Below are 24,342 nucleotides of genomic sequence, written 5' to 3'. Positions count from 1 at the left end.
TCCTCATGATGTACTCTGCATATAAGTTAAATAAGCAGGGTGACAATATACAACCTTGATGTACTCCTTTTTCTATTTGGAACCAGTCTGTTGTTCCATGTCCAGTTCTGACTGTTGCTTCCTGACCTGTATACAGGTTTCTCAAGAGGCAGGTCAGGTAGTCTGGTATTCCCATCTCTTTCAGAATGTTCCACAGTTTATTGTGATCCACACAGTCAAAGGCTTTGGCATAGTCAATGAAGCAGAAATAGATGTTTTTCTGGAACTCTCTTGCTTTCTCCATGATCCAGCAGATGTTGGCAATTTGATCTCTGGTGCCTCTGCCTTTTCTAAAACCTGCTTGAACATCTGGGAGTTCACGGTTCACATATTGCTGAAGCCTGTCTTAGAGAATTTTGAGCATGACTTTACTAGCATGTGAGATGAGTGCAATTGTGTGGTAGTTTGAGCATTCTTTGGCATTGCCTTTCTTTGGGATTGGAATGGAGACTGACCTTTTCCAGTCCTGTGGCCACTGCTGAGGTTTCCAAATTTGCTGGCATATTGAGTGCAGCACTTTCACAGCATCATCTTTCAGGATTTGAAATAGCTCAATTGGAATTCCATCACCTCCACTAGCTTTGTTCGTAGTGATGTTGAAACGAAAAGGAGAGGAATATTGAAATTTCGGGATAAATGTGTTATTGGAAAATGCTGCTATTTTCACTTTTATATTAATAATCGTCATGAAGCCCCTTTAATTATAAATTATGAAGTATCCTATTCTTGGGAACAGGGAATGCTTTCCTATTTCCTCTTGGATCAGTTATTGCCATCATGCTATATAACAACAACAACAACAGCAACAAAAATCCCACAAAATCTCAGTGGCCTAGAGCTAGAAGCATTTATTTCTCATTCATGCATCTGCAAGTCAGTTTGGCTAAAGTTTAACTAATCTGAACTGGCTCCAGGTTGCATGTTTTGTTTATGTCTGCTTCACACATCTCTTACTTTTCTTGTGTCTGTGGCTTGTTTGCACCCAAGACATGCTCTTCTGACAATGATGGCAGAAGTACAAGATGCAAAATCCCATTGGCCAAAACAAGTGATGTGACTAAGCTTGGTATCAGTAGGTATCCTGGTTACTATTGCTATGGAAAAATTTTTCCTAAACCTTAGTGGCTTAAGTAGTAGCAATCATTTTACTGTTTCTCATGGTTCTTCTGGGTTAGGAATTCAGGAAAGGTTCCACTGGGTGGTCCTGGCTCAGGGTCACCGGTATAGTTGCAGTCTGAAGATGTTTGGGGTTGGCATAACAGGGGGCTGGCCAATATTCTTAGGCTTCTCCACATGATCTTCCTCCATGGGCTAGCTCAGCCTTTCTCAGCTTGGTGACTGAAGGACTGTCAGACTGCTCACAAGGAGGCTTAGAACTCTAGCACAATTGTTCTGGAGAACCAAGTGGAAGCTATGTTGTTCTTTCTGACCAGCCTTGGAAGTCATATAGCATCACCTCTGCCACTCTTGTTTGGTTAAAACGGTCATAAAAGCCTGCCCACATTCAAGGGGAAGAGACACAGTTCCCAACTCTTGATCCAAGGAGTGTTAAGGTTACATTGTAAGAAGCACATGAGGGATGGGAGACAGTGTTACAGCTATTTTGGGAAAATGTAGTCTGCTGCCATGGAGCAGATGGGATTCTCTGCCCACAGTGGAGGAGAGGAGAGTAGATATTTGCTAAATGCAAACCTAGACTATCTTCTGTCTTTAGGACTTTATGTGGAATGCACAGGGCTTCCCAGGTGTCAATAGTGGTTAAGAACCAGCCTGCCAATGCAGGAGACATAAGAGATGCAGGTTCAATCCCTGACTTGGGAAGGTTCCCTGGAGGATGGCATGGCAACCCACTCTAGTATTCTTGCCTGGAGAACCCCATGGATAGAGGAACCTGAAGGGCTGCAGTCCGTAGGGTCACAGAGAGTTGGACACGACTGAAGCGACTTAGCATGCAAGCATGTGGGATGGTGCACAGAAATGTACACTGGATAGCTCTACTACGTTGAGTACCCAGAAGCATGGTGAGATGGGAGCATGAGCAAGATACTGCTGATTGAGGGATTGCTCTTATGAAACACCTAATGGGCTGAGAGAAGCAGTGTAGGACAGGAAGAAACTAGTGGTGGTTTTAGAAGAAGTCTGGCTTCAGCTTATGTTAAGGACTGAAAGTTTGTGTTCCCCCAGTTCATATGTTGAAATCCTAACCCTTAATGTGATGATATTAGGAGTGGGGCTTTGGGGAGGGGGGTAATTTAATCATCATCATGATGGTTGGGAATGTGTTCATAGTGAGATTCCAGAGAGCGTTCTAGCTTTTTGTCCCACCGTATGAGGATATAGGAAAAAAGCAGTCTATAACTTGTAAGGGAGTTACAAGTTGTGTTTCATCAGAACACAACCATGTAGCACCCTGATCTTGGACTTCCAGAGATGTGAGAAATCAATTTCTGTAGTTTATAAGTTATCGCTGACTCGTTGGAAAAGACCCTGAAGCTGGGAAAGAGTGGGGGCAGGAGGAGAAGGGGACGACAGAGGATGAGGTGGTTGGATGGCATCACCGACTCAATGGACATGGGTTTGGGTGGACTGCAGGAGTTGGTGATGGACAGGGAGGCCTGGCGTGCTGTGATTCATGGGGTCACAAAGAGTCGGACACGACTGAGCAACTGAACTGAACTGATAAGTTATCAGTCTATGGGACCTTGTTATATCAGCCTGAACTAAGAGCCTAATTCCATGAGGAAGAAGCTCTGGAGTGTGAATTGTACTGTAGAGTGTTTACCACCTTGAGGCAAAGCGGTGGAACTCTTATTTTCCTGCATCATTCAGGCACAGGTACCCCTTCGGGGAGCAGGAAAATGCATTTCTAGAAAAGGCAGCTCCCATTAGCTAAGAAGAATCCTCTAGAGAGGGATACAGGTGTGAGCCATAAGCAGCCAACACCTGTAGCAGGAGGATGGGTAGACCTGCTGGTGAATGGGGATCTGAGGGGAACACCAATAGCATCTGCCGCACTATACCATTCAGATCCTGGTACCTTGTACTTTTCAGATCCACTGGTTTCTTCCTTTAAGTTTACTCTGTCCTCTCACATCTTGTTCAGGATTCTTCTTGGTCAGAATTTTGGGGTTAGTGGGATTAACTACAGCTTCTATTGTTGTAGTGGGTCCTGAGACCATAACTTGGACCTATCATCTCCCTGGTCTGCTTTCCTTTCTAAAATGTCCTCCCTTGGTTAGCACTTCTGCTGATTAAGGTGGCTTGTCTGGTAAAGTGAGTCATCCCCGAGGGGTCTGAGCCTCTGGTTACCATGCCCTTATCAGGCAGTGGTTGATGAACTTGACAATGTACAGTTAAGGTTGGGCATTGAAGTACCAAGGCACACCCTGTGGATCACCTGTCAGGCTATCACGCGTCATCCATATTCCTTTCTGTCCTGTTATATAGCAACATCACTACTTTCTTATGATGGTCATGGTCAAACCCCCTTGCCGGTAACACAACTCAGTTTCTTTCTCTGCTATTGGAAGGCATAACCAAGAGAAACCAGGCAGGCAGCAGCTATAGCTTTGTTTATAGCTTTAATTTTAGCAAAAGCTGTCCTGTGATGGAAGCATATCTAAGACCCACAAAGCCTAAACTGTTAAATATCAGAAACACAGATTTCACAGCTGCTACTGGGAATTTTAGTGAGTAGGGTTACTCTCACTCCGCCTCTCTTGGCTCCCAGACCTATATTCTGTTCATTGGAATCAAGCCCCAGATTATGGCTGTTATTTAAAGTGTGTGTCGTTCAGTCACTCAGTTGTGTCCTACAGTTTGTGATCCCATGGACTGCAGCATGCCAGTCATCCCTGTCCTTCACTGTCTCTTAGAGTTTGCTCAGACTCATGTCCATTGGGTCAGTGATGCCATCCAACCATCTCATCCTCTGTCACCCTCTTCTCCTCCTGCCCTCAGTTTTTCCCAGCATCAGAGTCTTTCCCAATGAGTTGGCTCTTCGCTTTAGGTGGCCAAAGAATTGAAACTTCAGCTTCAGCATCAGTCCTTTCAGTGAATATTAAGGGTTGACTTCCTTTGGGATTGACTGGTTTCATCTCCTTGATGTCCAAGGGACTCTCAAGAGTCTTCTCCAGCACCGTAATTCGAAAGCATCAGTTCTTCAGTGCTCAGCCTTCTTTATGGTCCAACTCTTATAAATCCACACGACTACCGGAAAACCATAGCTTTGACTCTCCGCATCTCTGCTGGACAAGCAATGTCTCTGCTTTTTAACATGCTATGTAGGTTTGTCATAGCTATTCTTACAAGGAGCAAGCGTCTCTTCATTTCATGTCTCCTGTCACCATCCACAGTGATTTTGGAGCCCAAGAAAATAAAATCTGTCACCGTATGCTGCCTCCCCCCAAATAGTGTCTCATTTGTGCAGATATAATGTCTAAGCTTACATTAGCTGTGCTTTCAAGGTTATCACAGTGTTCTATCAAACCAGCAGTTTCTGAAGGATTGCTAAGTAGTAGGACCAGTGGATCACACAGTCCTGTGCCCATGTGCACCTTCTTTGCTGCAGAGTGAATTTCTTTGTCCAAAATGAATTTATGCAGGATCAGGCTTTCAACACAGCAGTCAGTTGGACACTCTGTGAGCCCTTGGATAATGGTGATGGCTGAGGCCTACAGGCAGGAAAGATAAATTCATATCTAGAATATTTGACAATCTGAAATTTGAAATATTACCCTTTTCAAGATAGAAGGGAATCAACTCATTGCCAACTAGTCAGTTGGTCTCCTCTAAGTACGTACCATGTTGGGGGCCTAGTATTGGCCTTTATATCTGGCAGGTTGAACAGTTAGCAGCAGAGTAGCTAGAGGAGGCTTGGAGAGTGGAAGCCTATGTGTTGGACACATGTGTAGCCTGTGTCCCTGTCATCATGGTGGCTCCATTCATGAAACTGCCCCAGCACATTCTTGGGCAGCTCTCAAAACTAGCAGTCTTCTATGCCACCCATTTTACAGATGAGAAATGTATGTTCAGAGAAGTTAAATAATTTTTCAAGGTCTCAGAGCCAGTACATAGTGGTTCAGGAGTTTGTAGGTGCCATTTCCGCTGCACCATGTTGCCTCTTCTGTACTTTCAGACTGATTTCCACGGCATCTATGAATAGAGAAAAAGTCACCTGTGGTTGATTTCATATGGGTAAATTGGCTTGCCCTTGAAATGCCAGATGTAGATCAGTTTTAGCCTTTCAAAATAGGCTCTGACTCAGGTAACTGTACTATTCAAGGACAGGGGCGGGTGTTGTGTCCTGCCCTGACTCAGGGAGTGATTCAGACTATGAGCTGGCTAAATCTGGGAGCATTTTTTCATTGTATTATAACCTTTTAGGTATTCATCTTATCCCTTAGCTAAAAATAGATCTGGACCATGAACAAACCCTTCTGAAATCCTTCTCCTCCACTACCCTTCTGAGTTTTCTTTCTGTGTCCAATCTAGACAATAGGGATGACTGCATCTTGAACTTTTCTGTCTTTGCCCAGTTTGTCCTTGAATGGTGAGTTCTCCCAGGTACTTCCAGATGGACTGGAACCTTAAGGACATGGTTGGTTCATAGAGATTCGTTCACTTGCCTGAGCTGTTTGTATGTGGGAACCAGGACTTGACCCCAGATGGCTTGGCTCCAGAGCCTACCCTTTGATCCTCTGTATCAGACTAGGGCTGGGCAAAATATATTTTATATTTATTGGCAACTATGGATGAGAAACTCCTACCTACTTGTTTAGCAGTGTTTTACAGAATTAATGACTGTTTGGGGATTGGATCAAGATTAGTATAGTACAATTTTGGATAGTATTCCACTTGCTTTGATGGAATGGACTTTTAGTTACCTGCATAAAGATTTTTATGGCAAAAATTTAGCTTTTTTGGGGATGTAGGGCTGTTTTTTTAACTTTCGTTTATAGTGGCTTATGGATTATTGGGAGGTAAGTTTTCAGAAAGGATGGTAAAAACATAAATGATTTCCCTTACTTTATTGAGTAAAGAAAAATAAATCACTGGATCCTTCCATGCTAATATAATTAATTTCACATATAAGTTTACCTTCTAAGTGTGTCTGTGTGTATGTGTGTGTATATCTATGTGAGTGAAGTAAAGTTGCTTAGTCATGTCCGACTCTTTGCAACCCCATGGACTGTAGCCTACCAGGCTTCTCTGTCCATGGGATTTTCCAGGCAAGAATACTGGAGTGGGTTGCCATTTCCTTCTCCAGGGGATCTTCTTGACCCAGGGATCGAACCCAGATATCCCACATTGCAGGCAGACACTTTACCCTCTGAGCCACCAGGGAAGCACGTATATATATACGTACATATGTTTTATTTTTCTTTTACAAAATGGACATAGGTTTCTTTTGACTAAAAGAAAATTTCAGGCTCCTTGCCCACCCCTTTGGAGAAGGCAATGGCAAGCCACTCCAGTACTCTTGCCTAGAAAATCCCATGGACGGAGGAGCCTGGTAGGCTGCAGTCCATGGGGTCGCTACGAGTCAGACATGACTGAGCGACTTCACTTTCCCTTTTCACTTTCACACATTGGAGAAGGAAATGGCAACCCACTCCAGTGTTCTTGCCTGGAGAATCCCAGGGACGGGGGAGCCTGATGGACTGCCGTCTATGGGGTCACACAGAGTTGGACACGACTGAAGTGACTTAGCAGCAGCAGCAGCAGCAGCAGCCCACCCCTTGTAAGGCTTTTTGACAATCTGAGGGATTCATTTCCTGTCAACCTGAAATCAGAGAAAGCCATTTGGAAAATGTATGTAAGTGAAAAGACACGAAAGCAAGAGGACCTTCCCTTTCCTTCATAGCTGATATTATAGCTTTAGTAATTTGTTTCCAGTGCCACTTAAAAACTATGTCACTTTATAATCAAACAAAAATAAAAATGACTTTCCAACTCTATACATACCTTTTGGGCCCATATCTCTTTTTATTACCATTAGTGGAAATATTTTTGAGTTGTTCACGCCCCTCCACCTTGCCAAAGCAATTGCTCTGTGTTCTAGAAGAAAAAATAGGGTAGCCTTGGCCCTCTGTGAACACCAGGCACACTTGGATGGGAACAAGACATTGAGATATCATACTTAGATCGTTTGATTTTTGGCATGAATTTGTACAGCTGGTGTATTAGCATAGCCGACCTGGAGTGGCTGCAGTTACAGAAGCTCCTGGAATAGATTCAAAGGCAGAACCTGCTTTCTGTTGCTTTCATTTTAGAGATCCTGACACAAGGAGTCTAAGACTTCTTGTTTCGGATCAGCCCACATTTCTCCTAAGAACTCATAGCCCCCTGGACTATTCTGTCTCATCCTGACCATACAGGAATAGATCATTGGCTGCAGACTAGTGCGTACAATTCTGCAAATTACCACAGCCCAGCCTCCTTCTTCTAAAGGCAGAGCATGGTCATCTTGCCTGGTCTCTCTCCCTAGTCAGGCCTCCACAGATACAGAATATTTCTAGGTTTGAGCTCAAGAGAGAAAACCCAGTATGATGCTGCCTTAGCTTTTCACGTTCTCCTAACTTATAATTTCCCGCAGGATATTTACACCAGGGAAGTAATTGATGCTAGAGCCTTGTGTTGTTAGCACCAAAGGGATAATGACTCCCTTGGTGAATTCAGCCTTTGCTATTTTCAACTTCTGCTGGAAGTGACTCCTGGCTACCAATCTAGATCATTTGAGGAGGGAAGGAAGGGATCCCGGGTGGCTCCTCTGTCTCTTTTGAGTGTGGAAGGGTTCCAGAATTTTCCTTTCATTTCCAGATCATCATCAGAAATAATTTAAGTCCCAGAGGCCCTTTTCTAACCAGCCTAACCCCTGAGTCATTCCTCTGTGCTCCCCATCTCCTGCAGTGATTGTATTCCTCTGTCCATTCGTAATTTTAATTATGCGTTTACTCAATGGGCTTCCCTTCTGGTGAACTTCTGGTAACTCATTAAACCTCTGAGTCACACATTCATTATTAAAGAGGGGGTGAGGTGGGGAAATGAAAGAATGAAAAGGAGCTGTGCCCTGGGAGGAGCTTGTGGAGGGTCTCTGCGGTTGAGTGTAGCTGAGTCTCTGGAGGCCTCAGTTAGGTCTTCTTCCGTCTAGGATGTACCCTGCACTGCAGGGCACTGTACCGATTGTACAGAGGTCATTGGTCGGGTGGGCTTGAAATTGAGTTTTTATCATGGTAGGAGACTGCTTACAATTTTCGTGAAAGTCCTTCCCTCCTGCTAACTCTGCCCTTTGGAATTCAGTTCAGTTCAGTTCAGTTTAGTCGTTCACTCGTGTCCGACTCTTTGCAACCCCATGAATCACAGCACGCCAGGTCTCCCTGTCCATCAACAACTCCTGGAGTTCACTCAAACTCATGTCCATCGAGTCGGTGATGCCATCCAGCCATCTCATTCTCTGTCGTCCCCTTCTCCTCCCACCCCCAATCCCTCTCAACATCAGAGTCTTTTCCGGTGAGTCAACTCATCGCATGAGGTGGCCAAAGTATTGGAGTTTCAGCTTTAGCATCAGTCCTTCCAATGAACACCCAGGACTAATCTCCTGTAGGATGGACTGGTTGGATCTCCTTGCAGTCCAAGGGACTCTCAAGAGTCTTCTCCAGCACCACAGTTCAAAAGCATCCATTCTTCGGCGATCAGCTTTCTTCACAGTCCAACTCTCACATCCATACATGACCACGGGAAAAACCATAGCCTTGACTAGACGGACCTTGGTTGGCAAAGTAATGTCTCTGCTTTTTAATATGCTATCTAGTTGGCCATAACTTTCCTTCCAAGGAGTAAGCGTCTTTTAATTTCATGGCTGCAAGCAGCATCTGTCAGTGATTTTGGAGCCCCCCAAAAATAAAGTCTGACACTGTTTCCACTGTTTCCCCATCTATTTCCCATGAGACCAGATGCCATGATCTTAGTTTTCTGAATGTTGAGCTTCAAGCCAACCTTTTCACTCTCCTCTTTCACTTTCATCAAGAGGCTCTTTAGTTCCTCTTCACTTTCTGCCATAAGGGTGGTGTCATATGCATATCTGAGTTTTTTGATATTTCTCCCAGCAATCTTAATTCCAGCTTGTGCTTCTTCCAGCCCCCCGTTCCTCATGATGTACTCTGCATAGAAGTTAAATAAGCAGGGTGACAATATACAGCCTTGACATACTCCTTTTCCTATTTGGAACCAGTCTGTTGTTCCATGTCCAGTTCTAACTGTTGCTTCCTGACCTGCATACAGGTTTCTCAAGAGGCAGGTCAGGTGGTCTGGTATTCCCATCTCTTTCAGAATTTTCCACAGTTTATTGTGATCCACACAGTCAAAAGCTTTGGCATATTCAATAAAGCGGAAATAGATGTTTTTCTGGAACTCTCTTGCTTTTCCATGATCCGGTGGATGTTGGCAATTTGATCTCTGGTTCCTCTGCCTTTTCTAAAACCAGCCCTTTGGAATTAGGTGGTCTCAAAACAACGATGGAGCCACTAATTAAAAAGGAATTCCAATCTTGTGACTCTGAAAGAACATTAAAGGGAACTGATTCATAACTCACAGAGGCATTTCTTAATATTCCCTTTCCTTTCCACTACAGTTATTTAAAGAACCACTCCAACCTCCCTGCCCACTACCACTCAGCCCAGGGAACTATCTCCTCTCTCACCCTCTCCTCAAGGTGAGTAATTTTATGCCCTTGGGCCTCTTACACCCTTCCGTAAAATGGGGTCCATGGTAGTACTTGGATTAACCCAGAGAAAATATGTGAATGTCACCTATACAGTGCCTGGAACATTGTCAATGCTCCTGACGGTTTGCTATTATTATCATTTCCAATTCTGCATCCTCAGCCTCAGATTTGACTTTCTCTCTCAGTGGAAGCACTACAGGAAAAAATCTGGAGGCTGAGAAAACCATTCCTAAATAACAGTAACAATAGCTGTCATTTAGCGAGCGTACCCTGTGTGTTCACTGCTATCCCGCATCCTTTCTATGCATTATCTGTTTAATCCTAACCACCACCCTTAAGGGTGAATGCTATTATTATCCCTCTTTCACAAATGAGGAAACTCAGATTTAGAGAGATGAGGCAACTTGCCCCGGGGCCACATAGCTAGTAAGTGGTAGAGATGGAATTCAAACTCAGGCCTGACTGCCTTCCAAGTCCCCGGCTTAATGGTTTTGCAAAAATCTGCAAGCCAGTGATGCTGCTAGCCACCAGGAAGGCGTGTGTTCTCTCTGTGGGTTTTGACCCCTGAGGACTCTGACCCCTGGCTCAGAGACTCCGGGCCTCTGGTGATGAGTGAACTGCCGTTGAGAACAGCTGTTGGGGTGGAACAGGCCCCTACACCTGGCATGAAACCATCAGGCTTCAGCCAGGGTGAAGGCCCCGAAGGCCTCTTTGATACTCAGTCAGAGACAGAGAGAAATGTATTTTTTTCTGCAAAGGTTTGCATTTATTTCTTAATAATCAGTTAAAAATTTATGTAGTCTCCCTAATCAGAAAAACAAAGGCTTTCTGTACTTTTATGTATGCTAGAAATCACTGGAGAAAGAAATGGCAACCCGCTCCGGTATTCTTGCCTGGAGAATCCCAGGGACAGAGGAGCCTGGTGGGCTGTCGTCTATGGGGTCGTACAGAGTCAGACACGACTGACGCGACTTAGCAGCAGCAGAAACCACTTATGAGTTCTTGGGGATTTATCACTGAATCTAGAATAGAAATAGAAGCCAGGATATCTGGAGTCAGTACAAGCAGATTTTGCCAAGATACTTCTGCTGCAAGGGAACGTTTAAGTATTCTGCACATACAGCGCTGCATCCATCCCCAGTCACGTGAGGGTGAGATTGTGCCCTATACAGGATGCTTGGCGTACCTTCTTCTTCCCCAGCTGATCCAGAATTTCCTTGGGAGGCCCTGTTCAGTCATGGTAGACTTTAATCTATCTAAGGGCCCGCTCTCTGGGAAGAGTCCTGGTTATACAGTTTGGTTGTCCCAGGGTCCAGAATGTAATGTTGAGTTTTGTACTAAGGTTTAAGACTAATGTATCCCTGAGTTTCAAGGGGTTAGCAGCAAGAGGCAAGTTGGAGTACTGTGATGGCTGCTGCCTGTTTTCTGTGCACACAAAACTCGGATACCATCGTCAACAGTGTCAATTCATGTCGACATACGGCAAAAACCATCACAGTATTGTAATCATCCTCCAATTAAAATCATTAGTAAATAAATGAATTGATTATTAATTAATAAATTAATTAAAAAATTCCTTGCTCGCTCTTATTTCTTCCTCCTCCTTTCCACTTTATTTCTTCTTCTTCCCCCTTCCTCTTCCTTGTCCCCCGTCTCCTCCTCACCTCCTTGTCTTCCTTCTTCTTTTCCTCCCCCTTCTCCTCTCCCTCTCCTTCTTCTCATTTTTCCTGTCTTCTTCCTCTTCCTTTTTTCTCTCCATTTTCCTTCCCCTCTTTTTTTCACTATGAGAGTATGTATAGCAAGAGTATATGTCAGGTAGATTTGACAGATCATTCATTTATTTCTCATACATTTATAAATCACTTCAAACTGAGCATAGACAGGAGGTAAAAACACGAAAAACAAATCCTTCCTGTAGGATGTGTGTGGCGTAGGGGGAGGAGACAGATATTTGACAATGATAATAAATAACGTTCTGAGGACTTACTATGTGCCTGGCATTGTGCTAAGTGACATGATCACCTAATTTAGTCTTCGTAGAATTACTCTGAGTGGAGTTCTAGTGTTTTATCCTTTTATCCCTGAGGCTGAGGCAAAGAAGATTAAATAATTGACGCAGTTATATACCTGGCAAGTCACAGATCTGACTTGAACCAAGGCAGTCTGACTCCAGAGTCAGCGTTAACGCTGCTTCCCACATAGTTACAGCATGTTGTGACAGGTGTCACGTAAGTAGAGTCTAGTAGAAGTATGATTTTTAACCTGGCCTTGAAAGGTGTTTAAGGATGGAGTGTTTAAGAATGAAGAGGGAAGGGTACTATGGGCATTGGGAACGCTGTCACTAGACACTGTGCTGACCAGAGACAGGGTGGCTCAGAACATCTGCATCCACCAGCCAGGACACTGTCAGTTCAGTTCAGTTCAGTTCAGTCGCTCAGTCGTGTCCGACTCTTTGCGACCCCATGAATCACAGCACACCAGGCCTCCCTGTCCATCACCAACTCCCGGGGTTCACTCAAACTTATGTCCATCGAGTCGGTGATGCCATCCAGCAACCTCATTCTCTGTCGTCCCCTTCTCCTCCCGCCCCCAATCCCTCCCAGCATCAGAGTCTTTTCCAGTGAGTCAACTCTTCGCATGAGGTGGCCAAAGTATTGCAGTTTCAGCTTTAGCATCAGTCCCTCCAATGAGCACCCAGGATTGATCTCCTTTAGAATGCACTGGTTGGATCTCCTTGCAGTCCAAGGGACTCTCAAGTGTCTTCTCCAGCACCACAGTTCAAAAGCATCAATTCTTTGGCGATCAGCTTTCTTCACAGTCCAACTCTCACATCCATACATGACCACGGGAAAAACCATAGCCTTGACTAGACGGACCTTGGTTGGCAAAGTAATGTCTCTGCTTTTTAATATGCCATCCAGGTTGGTCATAACTTTCCTTCCAAGGAGTAAGCATCTTTTAATTTCATGGCTGCAAGCAGCATCTGTCAGTGATTTTGGAGCCCCCCAAAAATAAAGTCTGACACTGTTTCCACTGTTTCCCCATCTATTTCCCATGAAGTGATGGGACCAGATGCCATGATCGTTGTTTTCTGAATTTTGAGCTTCAAGCCAATCTTTTCACTCTCCTCTTTCACTTTCGTCAAGAGGCTTTTGAGTTCCTCTTCACTTTCTGCCATAAGGGTAGTGTCATATGCATATCTGAGGTTATTGATATTTCTCCCAGCAATCTTGATTCCAGCTTGTGCTTCTTCCAGCCCAGCGTTCCTCATGATGTACTCTGCATATAAGTTAAATAAGCAGGGTGACAATATACAACCTTGACGTACTCCTTTTCCTATTTGGAACCAGTCTGTGTTCCATGTCCAGTTCTAACTGTTGCTTTCTGACCTGCATACAGGTTTCTCAAGAGGCAGGTCAGGTGGTCTGGTATGCCCATCTCTTTCAGAATGTTCCACAGTTTATTGTGATCCACACAGTCAAAGGCTTTGGCATAGTTAATGAAGCAGAAATAGATGTTTTTCTGGAACTCTCTTGCTTTCTCCATGATCCAGCGGATGTTGGCAATTTGATCTCTGGTTCCTCTGCCTTTTCTAAAACCTGCTTGAACATTGGAAGTTCACGGTTCACATATTGCTGAAGCCTGGCTTGGAGAATTTTGAGCATGACTTTACTAGCGTGTGAGATGAGTGCAATCGTGTGGTAGTTTTAGCATTCTTTGGCATTGCCTTTCTTTGGGATTGGAATGAAGACTGACCTTTTCCAGTCCTGTGGCCACTGCTGAGTTTTCCAAATTTGCTGGCATTTTTAGTGCAGCACTTTCACAGCATCATCTTTCAGGAATTGAAATAGCTCAATTGGAATTCCATCACCTCCACTAGCTTTGTTCATAGTGATGCTCTCCAAGGCCCACTTGACTTCACACTCCAAGATGTCAGGCTCCAGGTGAGTGATCATGCCATCGTGATTATCTTGGTCGTGCAGATCTTTTTTGTACAGGGAGTAGAATAAATTGATCCCTTCTAAGAAGAGAGGAGAAAATGATCAGATTTGTGTACTAAAGAGAGATATATCATTTCAAAAGTTATAAATAAAATGGTCACATTATTAAAAGTCTTTGAGTATTAGAAATATGAATGATGGAGTATGAATGATATTCCTTGATATATTTTCCAAATTTTCTTTAGTGAGCTTCTCTTGCTTACTTAAACAGTGTGTATGTATTTTACCAATGTGTCCATATTTACATATATGTTAGAGAGGGAGTTGTGAGTTGGTGGCAGTGCAGAGGGAAGATTGAACTGAGGAGGAAGCTTGTTGGTGAGATTGTGTAGAAAGTCTCATGTATGTAGGAAGAAATTAGAGTCCAGGTGAATTTGGTAAAGTTTCAGGTTACAAAATTAATGCACTGAAATCTGTTGCATATTTTTAAACTAACAATGAAAGATCAGAAAGAGAAATTCAAGAAACACTTCCATTTACCACGGTATAAAAAAAATATATATCTGGGAATAAACCTACCTAAGGAGATAGAAGACTGATACTCTGAAAACTATAAGATGTTGATGAAAGAAATTGAAGAAGGCACAAACAGATGGACACACATACCATGTTTGTAGATTGGAAGAATCAATATTGTCAAAATGACTATACTACTCAAACCAATCTACAGATTCAGTGCAGTCCTTATCAAATTACCAGTGGCGTTTTTTTCACAAAACTAGAACAAAAAAAAATCTCAAAATTTGTGTGGAGGCACAAGAGACCCTATATAGGCAAAACAATCTTGAGAAAGAAAAACAGAGCTGAAGGAATCAGGCTCCCTGACTATACTACAAAGCTACAGTCATCAAAGCAGATTGGTACTGGCAGAAAAATAGAAATATAGATCAGTGGAGCAGGATGGAAAACCCAGAAATAAACCCATCCATCTATGGACAGTTAATCTATGATAAAGGAGATAAGACTACACAATGTTGAAAAGAATATCTAAAACAAATGGTACTGGTAAAACTGGACAGCTACATGTAAAAAATTAAATTAGATCATTCTTTAACATCATACACAAAAATAAGCTCAAAGTAGGTTAAAGACCTAAACGTGAGACTGGACACTATAAAACTTCCGAGAGAAACATAGGCCAGGACACTCTGACAAAAATTTCAGCAATATCTTTTTCAATTCATCTCCCAGAATAATGGAAATAAAAATAAACAAATGGAACCTACTTAACCTCAAAAACTTTTGCACAGCAAAGGAAACAATAAACAAAACAAGATAACTGACAGATTGGGAGAAAATACTTGCAAATGATGTGATTGACAAAAGATTAATGTCCAAAATTTATAAATACCTCTTGATGCTTAAGAACATCAAAACAAACAACCAAATCAACAAATGGGCAGAAAACCTAATTAGGTATTTCTGAAAGAAAACATACAAATGGCTAATATGCATTTTAAAGGATGTTGAACATTGCTAATTATTAGAGAAATGCAAATAAAAACTATAATTAAATATCACCTCACACCAGCCAGAATCAGTTAGTCAGTTCAGTCACTCAGTCATATCCAATTATTCGCCACCCCACGGACTGCAGAATGCCAGACTTCCCTGTCTATCATCAGTTCCCGGAGCTTGCTCAGACTTGTGTCCATCAAGTCGGTGATGCCATCCAACCATCTCATCTGTTGTCCCCTTCTCTTCCTGCCTTCAATCTTTCCCAGAATCAGGGTCTTTTCAAGTGAGTTAGTTCTTTGCATAAGGTGGTCAAAGTATTGGAGCTTCAGCTTTAGCATCAGTCCTTCCAATGAATATTCAGGACTGGTCTCCTTTAGGATGAACTGGTTTGATCTCCTTGCAGTCCAAGGGACTCTCAAGAGTTTTCCAACTCCACAGTTCAAAAGCATCAATTCTTTGGTGCTCAGCTTTCTTTATGGTCCAACTCTCACATCCATACATTACTACTGGAAAAACCATAACTTTGACTATATGGATCTTTGTCGGCCAAGTAATGTTTTTGCTTTTTAATATATTATCTGGGTTGATCATAGCTTTTCTTCCAAGGAGCAAGCATCTTGTATTTCATGGCTGCAGTTACCATCTGGAGTGGTTTTGGAGACCAAGAAATTAAAGTCTGTTTCCATTGTTTCCCATATATTTGCCATGAAGTGATGGGACTGCATGTCATGATCTTCATTTTTTGAATGTTGAGTTTCAAGCTAGCTTTTCCTTTCTCCTGTTTCACTTTCATCAAGAGGCTCTTTAGTTCTTCATTACTTTCTGCCATAAAGGTGGTGTCATCTGCATATCTGAGGTTATTAATATTTCTCTTGTCAATCTTGATTCCAGCTTGTGCTTCATCCAGCTTGGCATTTTGCATGATGTAATCTGCATATAAGTTAAGTAAGCAGGGTGACAATATACAGCCTCGATGTACTCCTTTCCCAATTTGGAACCAGTCCGTTGTTTCATGTCTGGTTCTAACTGTTGCTTCTTGACCTGCATACAGATTTCTCAGGCGGTGGGTAAGGTGGTCTGGTATCCGCATCTCTTTCAGAATTTTCCACAGTTTGTTGTGATCCACACAGTCAAAGGCTTTAGTGTAGTCAATGAAGCAGAAGTAGATGTTTTTGTGGAATTCTCTTGCTTTTTCTGTGGTCCAATGGATGTTGGCAATTTGATCTCTGGTTCCTCTGCCTTTTCTAAATTCAGCTTGAAGTTCTCCATTCACGTATTGTTGAAGCCTGGCTTGGAGAATTTTGAGCATTACTTTGCTAGTGTGTGAGATGAGTGCAATTATGTGGTAGTCTGAGTATTCTTTGACATTGTCTTTCTTTGGGTTTGGAATGAAAAACTGACCTTTTCCAGTTCTATGGCCACTGCTGAGTTTTCCAAATTTGCTGGCATATTGAGTGCAGCACTTTCACAACATGATCTTTTAGAATTTGAAATAGTTCAGTGTGAATTCCATCACCTCCACTAGCTTTGTTCATAGTGATGCTTCCTAAGGCCCACTTGACTTCACACTTCAGGATGTCTGGCTCTAGGTGAGTGATCACACCATCGTGGTTATCTGGGTCATTAAGATCTGTTTTGTATAGTTCTTCTGTGGATTCTTGGATATCTTTTCTTTAATATCCCCAACCAGAATGGCTTTCATCAAAAAATCCACAAAAAATAAATGCTGGAAAGGGTGTGGAGAGACAGGAACTCTCCTACACTGTTGATGGGAATGTAAATCGGTACAGCCACTATGAAGAATTGTATGGATATTTCTTAAAATAAAAATATAGCTGTCATGTCACCCTGCAATCCCATTCCTAGACATATATCTGGAGAGAAAGGTGATCCAAAAGGATACATGCACCCCCATGTTCATTGCAGCACTGTTTACAATAGCCAAGACATGGAAGCAACCTAAATGTCCATTGACAGAAGACTGGATAAAGAAGATGTGGTGTATATATATATATACACACACACACACATATATATATATAATGGAATATTACTCTGCCAATTCAAAGAATGAAATAATGCCATTTGCAGCAACATGAATGGACAAAGAGATTATCATACCAAGTGAAGTAAGTCAGTCAGAGAAGGAGAAATATTGTGAAATCCTAATATGTGAAATCTAAATAGAAATGATACAAATGAAGTTACTAAACAGGAAGAGACTCACAAATTTAGAGATTACTGGCGGAGGGCAAGAATGGTTGAAGGGATAGTAACGGAGTTTGTGAGGGACATGTACACACTGCTATGTTTGGAATGGATAACAAACAAGGATTTACTCTATTGCACATGGAATTCTGCTCAATGTTATGTGACAACCTGGATGGGAGGGAAGTCTGGGGGAGAGTGGATACAGGTATATGTATGGCTGAATTCCTTCACTGTTAACTTGAAACTCTCACAGTATTGTTTGTTAAGTGACTATACCCCAATACCAAATAGAAAGTAAAAACAGAAAGAAAGTCAAGGGCTTTGGTTAATGGAGGCCATGTCTGACTTGCCTTCACAATCATCAGCCCCTCTCAAAGGGACCAGAATGCTCTCCACATTTCACAAACACACAGAGGGTCAATGAATGAATGGATGGACAAAAGAGGAAAAATGAAAGCAGTGTGCCTGGAGAAGAAGGCGTTGACCTGTGGAAGCCTTCTGAGGGAGAACCTCTAGAAACTGCATAATACTGCCCCAGGGATGAGGTTTCTATTAGGTTGGTGCAAATATAATTGCAATTTTGGACCTTAAATTTTAAATCATTATAACTAGCCTCAAATACCTCTTTATTAATCGAAATGGGAACCATTACAATCAACACATTTTCAACAAGAAATACATTTGTTTATTCCTGTAGTGTAAAAATCTCTGCTTCAGGATTCAGTGAACTCTCGGAAAGCGTTTTCTGCCTGCTGATGGTTGTAGAAGCATATTCCCTGTAAAAAGTTTCCAAGATGCTTGAAGAAGTGGTAGCAGTTGGTGAGAGGTCAGGTGAACGTGGCAGATGAGGCAAAACCTCGTAGCCCAGTTCATTCAACTTTTGAAACACTGAAGTTGTGCAGTGTGCAGTTGGGTGTTGTCATGGAGGAGAATTGGGCCCTTTCTGTTGACCAGTGCTGTCTGCAGGCTTTGCAGTTTTTGGTGCATCTCATCAATTTGCTGAGCATACTTCTCACATGTAATGGTTTCACTGGAATTAAGAAAGCTTTAGTGGATCAGACTGGCAGCAGACTGCCAAGAAATGATCATGGCCCTTTTTGGTGCAAGTTTGGCTTTGGCAAGTGCTTTGGAGCTTCTTCTCAGTCCAGGCACTAAGCTGTCATATAAAATCCACTTTTTGTCATATGTCACAATCTGATGGAAAATGGTTTATTGTCATTGCATAGAATAAGAGAAGATGGCACTTCAAAAAGACAATTTTTAAAATTTGAGGTCAGCTTACGAGGAAGTCACTTATCGAGCTTTTCCATCTCTCCAGTTTGCTTAAAATGATGAATGACTGTAGAATAGTCAACGTTGAGTTCTTCAGCAACTTCTTGTGTAGTTAAGAGGTTCGATGATTGCTCTCAATTGGTCATCAACTTCCGATGGGCAGCCACTATACTCCTCATCTTCAAGGCTCTTGTCTTCTTTACAAAACTTTTTGAACAACCATTGCACTGTTTTCATTAGCAGTTTCTGGGCCAAATGCATTGTTGATGTTGTGAGTTGTCTCTGCTGCTTTATAACACATTTTGAACTTCAATAAGAAAATTGCTTGAATTTGCTTTTTGGCTAACATCATTTCCGTAGTCTAAAATAAATATACCCTTAGACTGACACTGCTATAAAGACTCTGAGGCCTGAGACTAGCAAGAGGGGGAGGCCCAATGCCCCTCGCCATCCCGGTTCAGAAGTAGTCAGGAAGTACAGGAATTAGCCAGAGAGACCTCAATGCCCCTGTTACCAAAGAATCGGGCCTCCCATCTCTTTAGGGGGGAATGTTAGGTAGACAGAATAGAAAAAGGAGTCCCAAATGGCAGCTGCTAAAAGACAGACAAAGAAAGGGGAAAGCCCATGAAAAGGAAACAAAGGGAAAATCCTAGGACCAGAATGGGAACCTCAGGTGAAGAAAAAGGAAGAAAAAACAAACACTTCTCCTTCCTGATGGAGGATGGGTACAGGTACTAGCCTTAATTTGCGTAGGGCAGGGAGGGGGAGGAGATAAAAAGTATAAAAAGAGGGAGCGAGCCTGTTGAGGCCGCTCCTTTGAATTCAGCCCACCCTCTCACCTTGGTGATGGACTATCCTTTATTGTCGTTGTTTAACCCCTCAGTTCTGTCTGACTCTTTGTGATCCCACGGACTACAGCATGCCAGCCTTCTCTGTCCTCCGCTATCTCCCAGAATTTGCTCAAACTTATGTCCACTGAGTTGATAACGCCATTCAACCATCTCATCCTCTATCACCCCCTTCTCCTGCCCTCAATCCTTCCCAGCATCAGTCTTTTCCCATGAGTCAGCTCTTGTTTACCAAATAAAACTCTGAACTATAGCCAAAAATATATATATATAATAAACAGCAAGTAATAAGTGATGCTAAAGCTGAAACTGCAATACTTTGGCTACCTCATGTGACGAGTTGACTCACTGGAAAAGACTCTGATGCTGGGAAAGGTTGGGGGCGGGAGGAGAAGGGGACGACAGAGAATGAGATGGCTGGATGGCATCACCGACTCTGTGGACATGGGTTTGAGTGTACTCCGGGAGTTGGTGATGGCCAGGGAGGCCTGGCGCGCTGTGATTCATGGGGTCGCGGAGAGTCGGACACGACTGAGCGACTAAACTGAACTGAACTGAATAAGTCGTTAGCAAAAAAACCATAAAGCAGTAAGTACACATTAAAATGATGTATAACATAACCATCTTTATTTAAGAATGTATTCCAATGTGCATTAGTTGCTCAGTCGTGTCTGACTCTTTGTGACCCCAGGGACTGTAGGCCACCAGGCTCCTCTGTCCATGGAATTCTCTAGACAAGAATACTGGAGTTAGTTGCCATTCCCTTCTTCAGGGGATCTTCCCAACCCAGGGTTTGAACCCAAGTCTCCCACATTGCAGGCAGATTCTTTACCATCTGAGCCACCAGAGAAACCCTGTTTACTTATAGAGAACATCTTAGGTGATACCGAACATTTTCATTAATATTTTCAAATACTTTTAATTTTTTTCTAGTAATTGATGTCTTAGTATCTTTTATATAAAGAAACTTGCATCACTTAGCTTAAATTGGAACAGCTTTAGAATCTTAAGTTACCAAACATCTGTAAAGATAATTTTAAGTAGACTAAAACATGATTACTTTAAAGCTTTTATCCAAAAGTTTTTATCTCATTTACCTGGACGTTTCATCATGTCCAGTTATTTTCTTGCGAGAGGTTAGTGAGGTCTAATTTATTCAAATGACAAAGGTCAACAATGCAAGACCTCAATTACTTTTGCACCAACCAAATAACCTTCATCAGCAGGAAGTTGATGATCTCATATTTGTGATAGAGACTATGGGAAGGAATGCATTAAGGGAGAAATGACAAATGGTGAAGAGTTTAGTCTTGAATATGTTAACTTTGGGGTTAAATTGTTAAAAAATTTAACCACTTGCTGCAAATCCAAATTGGATGTGGAAGACAGGGACCAAAGAGAGAGAGAGATAAGATGGCTCCAAAGGGAGCTGCTATGAGTGAATCATAATAGAACATTGTCTCTAGAACCTTGTAGTCCAGGTGCCCTTTGCCCCATTGTTAAAGAACGTTTAGTTGCCCAGATAATTTATTTTTCTAACTACTGTTGAGTGTTTGGTTACTTTCTGTTTAGGTGCATTGCTGCTGCTGCTGCTTCTGCTAAGTCGTTCAGTCGTGTTGGACTCTATGCGACCCCATAGACGGCAGCCCACCAGGCTCCCCTGTCCCTGGGGTTCTCCAGGCAAGAACACTAGAGTGGGTTGCCATTTCCTTCTCCAATGAATGAAAATGAAAAGTGAAAGTGAAGTCACTCAGTCATGTCTGACTCTTAGCAACCCCATAGACTGCAGCCTACCAGGCTCCTCCGTCCATGGGATTTTCCAGGCAAGAGTACTGGAGTGGAGTGCCATTGCCTTCTCCGAGTTAGGTGCATTATACCTACACAAATCTTAGGTATACAGTTTGTAGTACTCAGTTCACAAAATGAACACACTTCTCCACTGTCTACCCAAAAGAAGACTAGAATATTCTGATATCAGAAATCTTGCTTGTGCCTTCTCTCCGTCATTATCTGCTTCCATTGAATATCACTACTATCCTGGGTCATATCACAGTAGTCTAATTTTATCTGGTTTTAATCTTTAGAATCATATAGCTTGCTCTCTTTTTTGTCTAGCTTTTTACCTCAATATTATATTTATAAGCTTTATCATCAGGGGTTGGGTGAATGAAGTTTGTTCTTTTTCATTTTCTTATATTATTGCATTGGATACAGTGGAAGAGGCCATTCTGCTGTTGGTGGACATTTGGGCTATTTGCAATTTGTACACGTGCTCAGTCCCTAAGTCATATCTGACTCTTTGCAGTCCCATGGACTGTAGCCTACCAGGCTCCTCTGTCTATGGGATTTCCCGGGCAAGAATACTGGAGCAGATTGCCAGAATGTCCTTCTCTAGAGGATATTCCTGACCCAGGGACTGAGCCTGTGTCTCCTGAATTGCAGGCAGATTCTTTACCACTCAGCCACCTAGGAAGTCCATATTTTCAATTTAGAATATTATAAATAAGGTTTTTAGGAATATTCATATCTATTATCTTTAAGTTAATATAAACAATAATTTTTTTGTTAAGGTGTATACCCAGGAATGGACTACTGGTTCACAGGGTATATGTATGTTTAGCTTCTGTAACTTCTACATAACAACATTTCAAAGTCTTTGCATCAGTTTACATTTACACCAGCAGTTTTTGCAGTGCAAATTAATTTATGTCCTTATCAATACTTCAGTTCAGTTCAGTCGCTCAGTCGTGTCCGACTCTTTGCGACCCCATGAATCACAGCACGCCAGGCCTCCCTGTCCATCACCAACTCCTGAAGTTCACTCAAACTCATGTCCATTGAGTCGGTGATGCCATCCAGCCATCTCATTCTCTGTCGTCCCCGTCTCCTCCCACCCCTAATCCCTCCCAGCATCAGAGTCTTTTCCAATGAGTCAACTCTTTGCATGAGGTGGCCAAAGTATTGGAGCTTCAGCTTCAGCATCAGTCCTTCCAATGAACACCCAGGACTGATCTCCTTTAGAATGGACTGGTTGGATCTCCTTGCAGTCCAAGGGACTCTCAAGAGTCTTCTCCAGCACCACAGTTCAAAAGCATCAATTCTTCGGCAGTCATCTTTCTTCACAGTCCAACTCTCACATCCATACATGAGTGTATTTTTTAAACAAACCTGGAAGATTTGTAGTGTTATCTTGTGATTAATAATGATACTAGTTTCTTTTCATATACTTATTGGCCATTAAAGTATTCTCTTTTTCTTGTGATGTATTGGTTTAAGTATTTTGGCAGTTAGTGGAAAACCCATGTCTGGTAACTCCAGTATATAGATCACCTTTGAATCAGTTTATTCTATTTTTTCCCTTAGTTTTCAGTCATTTGGTTCTGTTTTAACTGAAATGTTTGGTATTTTTCTTTGAATGCTGGATATTATATATGAAAAATTGTAGAGTCTCTGCACAATATCTTCCTTAGAGGGAGTTTAATTTTCCCCAGTAGAGCATGGGAAAATCACCTTGAGCCAGTTGAGGCAGGTCTATTTCTAGTTTTTTCTTAGTCATAGGTCATGACTCTTCTAGAGTCTCAATTGAAAGCCTATTGTTTAATGACCCCCTCACTTCTCAGTGGTCGATAAATCCCAGGTGTTATCTTTCCAGTCCAATGAGACTGCACAGTCTCTAGGCTGCTAATTTCTGACCTCCATGCTCTGCATTGTATAATATTAAATGTCCTGAGGGAAAAATGTGGCTCTGCGAAAGGGTTCCCTTCAGGGAGCATTTCTCCTCTTTGGGATCTTTGTCCCCCTAGTATTGGCTGTTTTACTTGCTCATCATTATCTTCAAGCAGGTGTGGTGTGTGTGTGTGTGTGTGTGATATTTCCCCCAGCTTTTATAGATGTTCTTAGCAGGAAGATTAGTCTGATACCAGCTACGCCGTCATAGCTGAAAGTGTAAGCTTGTTATCTACATTTTAAATAACTCTTAGAAGGGCATTTCAATAACTTATTCCTTTCAGTATTTAATTGCCTCTAAGGTCAAGGATTTCAACTTGTCTGTTTATATTCTCTAAATGGCAAGAGAAAAGGAAAGCCATGAGTTGGAAATGTGGAGTTTCCAATGCAGACAGGAGCAGAAATTATGGGGTTATAATTTGGGGATTGCATTCTTACAACTTTTCCTTTTTTTCCTCTCCTAATGTTCAAATATATTTCAAAAAATGACTGGCTAGCAAAATATCCCTTAATTTATGGCCAGATATATTGCATATTTGGAGAAGGAGATGGCAACCCACTCCAGTGTTCTTGCCTGGAGAATCCCAGGGACGGGGGAGCCTGGTGGGCTTCCGTCTATGGAGTCACACAGAGTCGGACACGACTGAAGTGACTCAGCAGCAGCAGCATATTGCATATTAAAGGAGAATGTATGTCCTTACTAAGAAAGCTTCATTTTACTTACATGGATCAATATGATTATTTGCTATACCAACAGCTCAGGGAACTTAAGATGCAGAACTTTAGTTTTTCAATTAATATGCTATGCTTTTTAGAACAGTTTTAGTTTTACAAAAGATTGATTGAAAAGTGCAAAACCTTCCCACATACCTCTTATCCCCCCCTCGTCCCCCCCCCACCCCCGCCAACAATGTCCCCTGTTATTTGCATTTTGTATAAGTGTGGTACAAGATGCAGAGTTTTACCTTGTGAAGGTAAATTCTTCCCAAGGGGTTTCTCAGCCTCACCAGTAACTCACTGTTCAGTGATTTTTTCGGTGGGAATGGAAAGGAAGGATAGAGCA

At 42.3% G+C, this 24,342-nt stretch overlaps 1 protein-coding gene across 3 annotated transcripts in view; it reads left to right on the top strand.

Annotated features, from left to right (window-relative positions):
* HIVEP3 (HIVEP zinc finger 3) overlaps positions 1–24,342 on the top strand; it is a 569,356-nt gene that overhangs the window by 72,090 nt on the left and 472,924 nt on the right. For 2 of the 3 annotated variants that reach the window (XM_088835192.1, XM_055402428.2), the window contains exon 2: positions 9,671–9,751. The exons of the other annotated variant lie outside the window; for it this stretch is intronic. The gene's annotated coding sequence lies outside the window, so the exon portion shown is untranslated. The remainder of the gene's footprint in view (positions 1–9,670; positions 9,752–24,342) is intronic. 3 annotated transcript variants of the gene reach the window in all.

This window comes from Moschus berezovskii, chromosome 4 (assembly GCF_049115385.1).
Source record: "Moschus berezovskii isolate FMDL1 chromosome 4, NW_MosBer_1.0, whole genome shotgun sequence".
Taxonomy (NCBI): domain Eukaryota; kingdom Metazoa; phylum Chordata; class Mammalia; order Artiodactyla; family Moschidae; genus Moschus; species Moschus berezovskii.
Note: the sequence above shows the minus strand (reverse complement) of the source record. Positions and strands in the feature narration are given on the sequence as shown.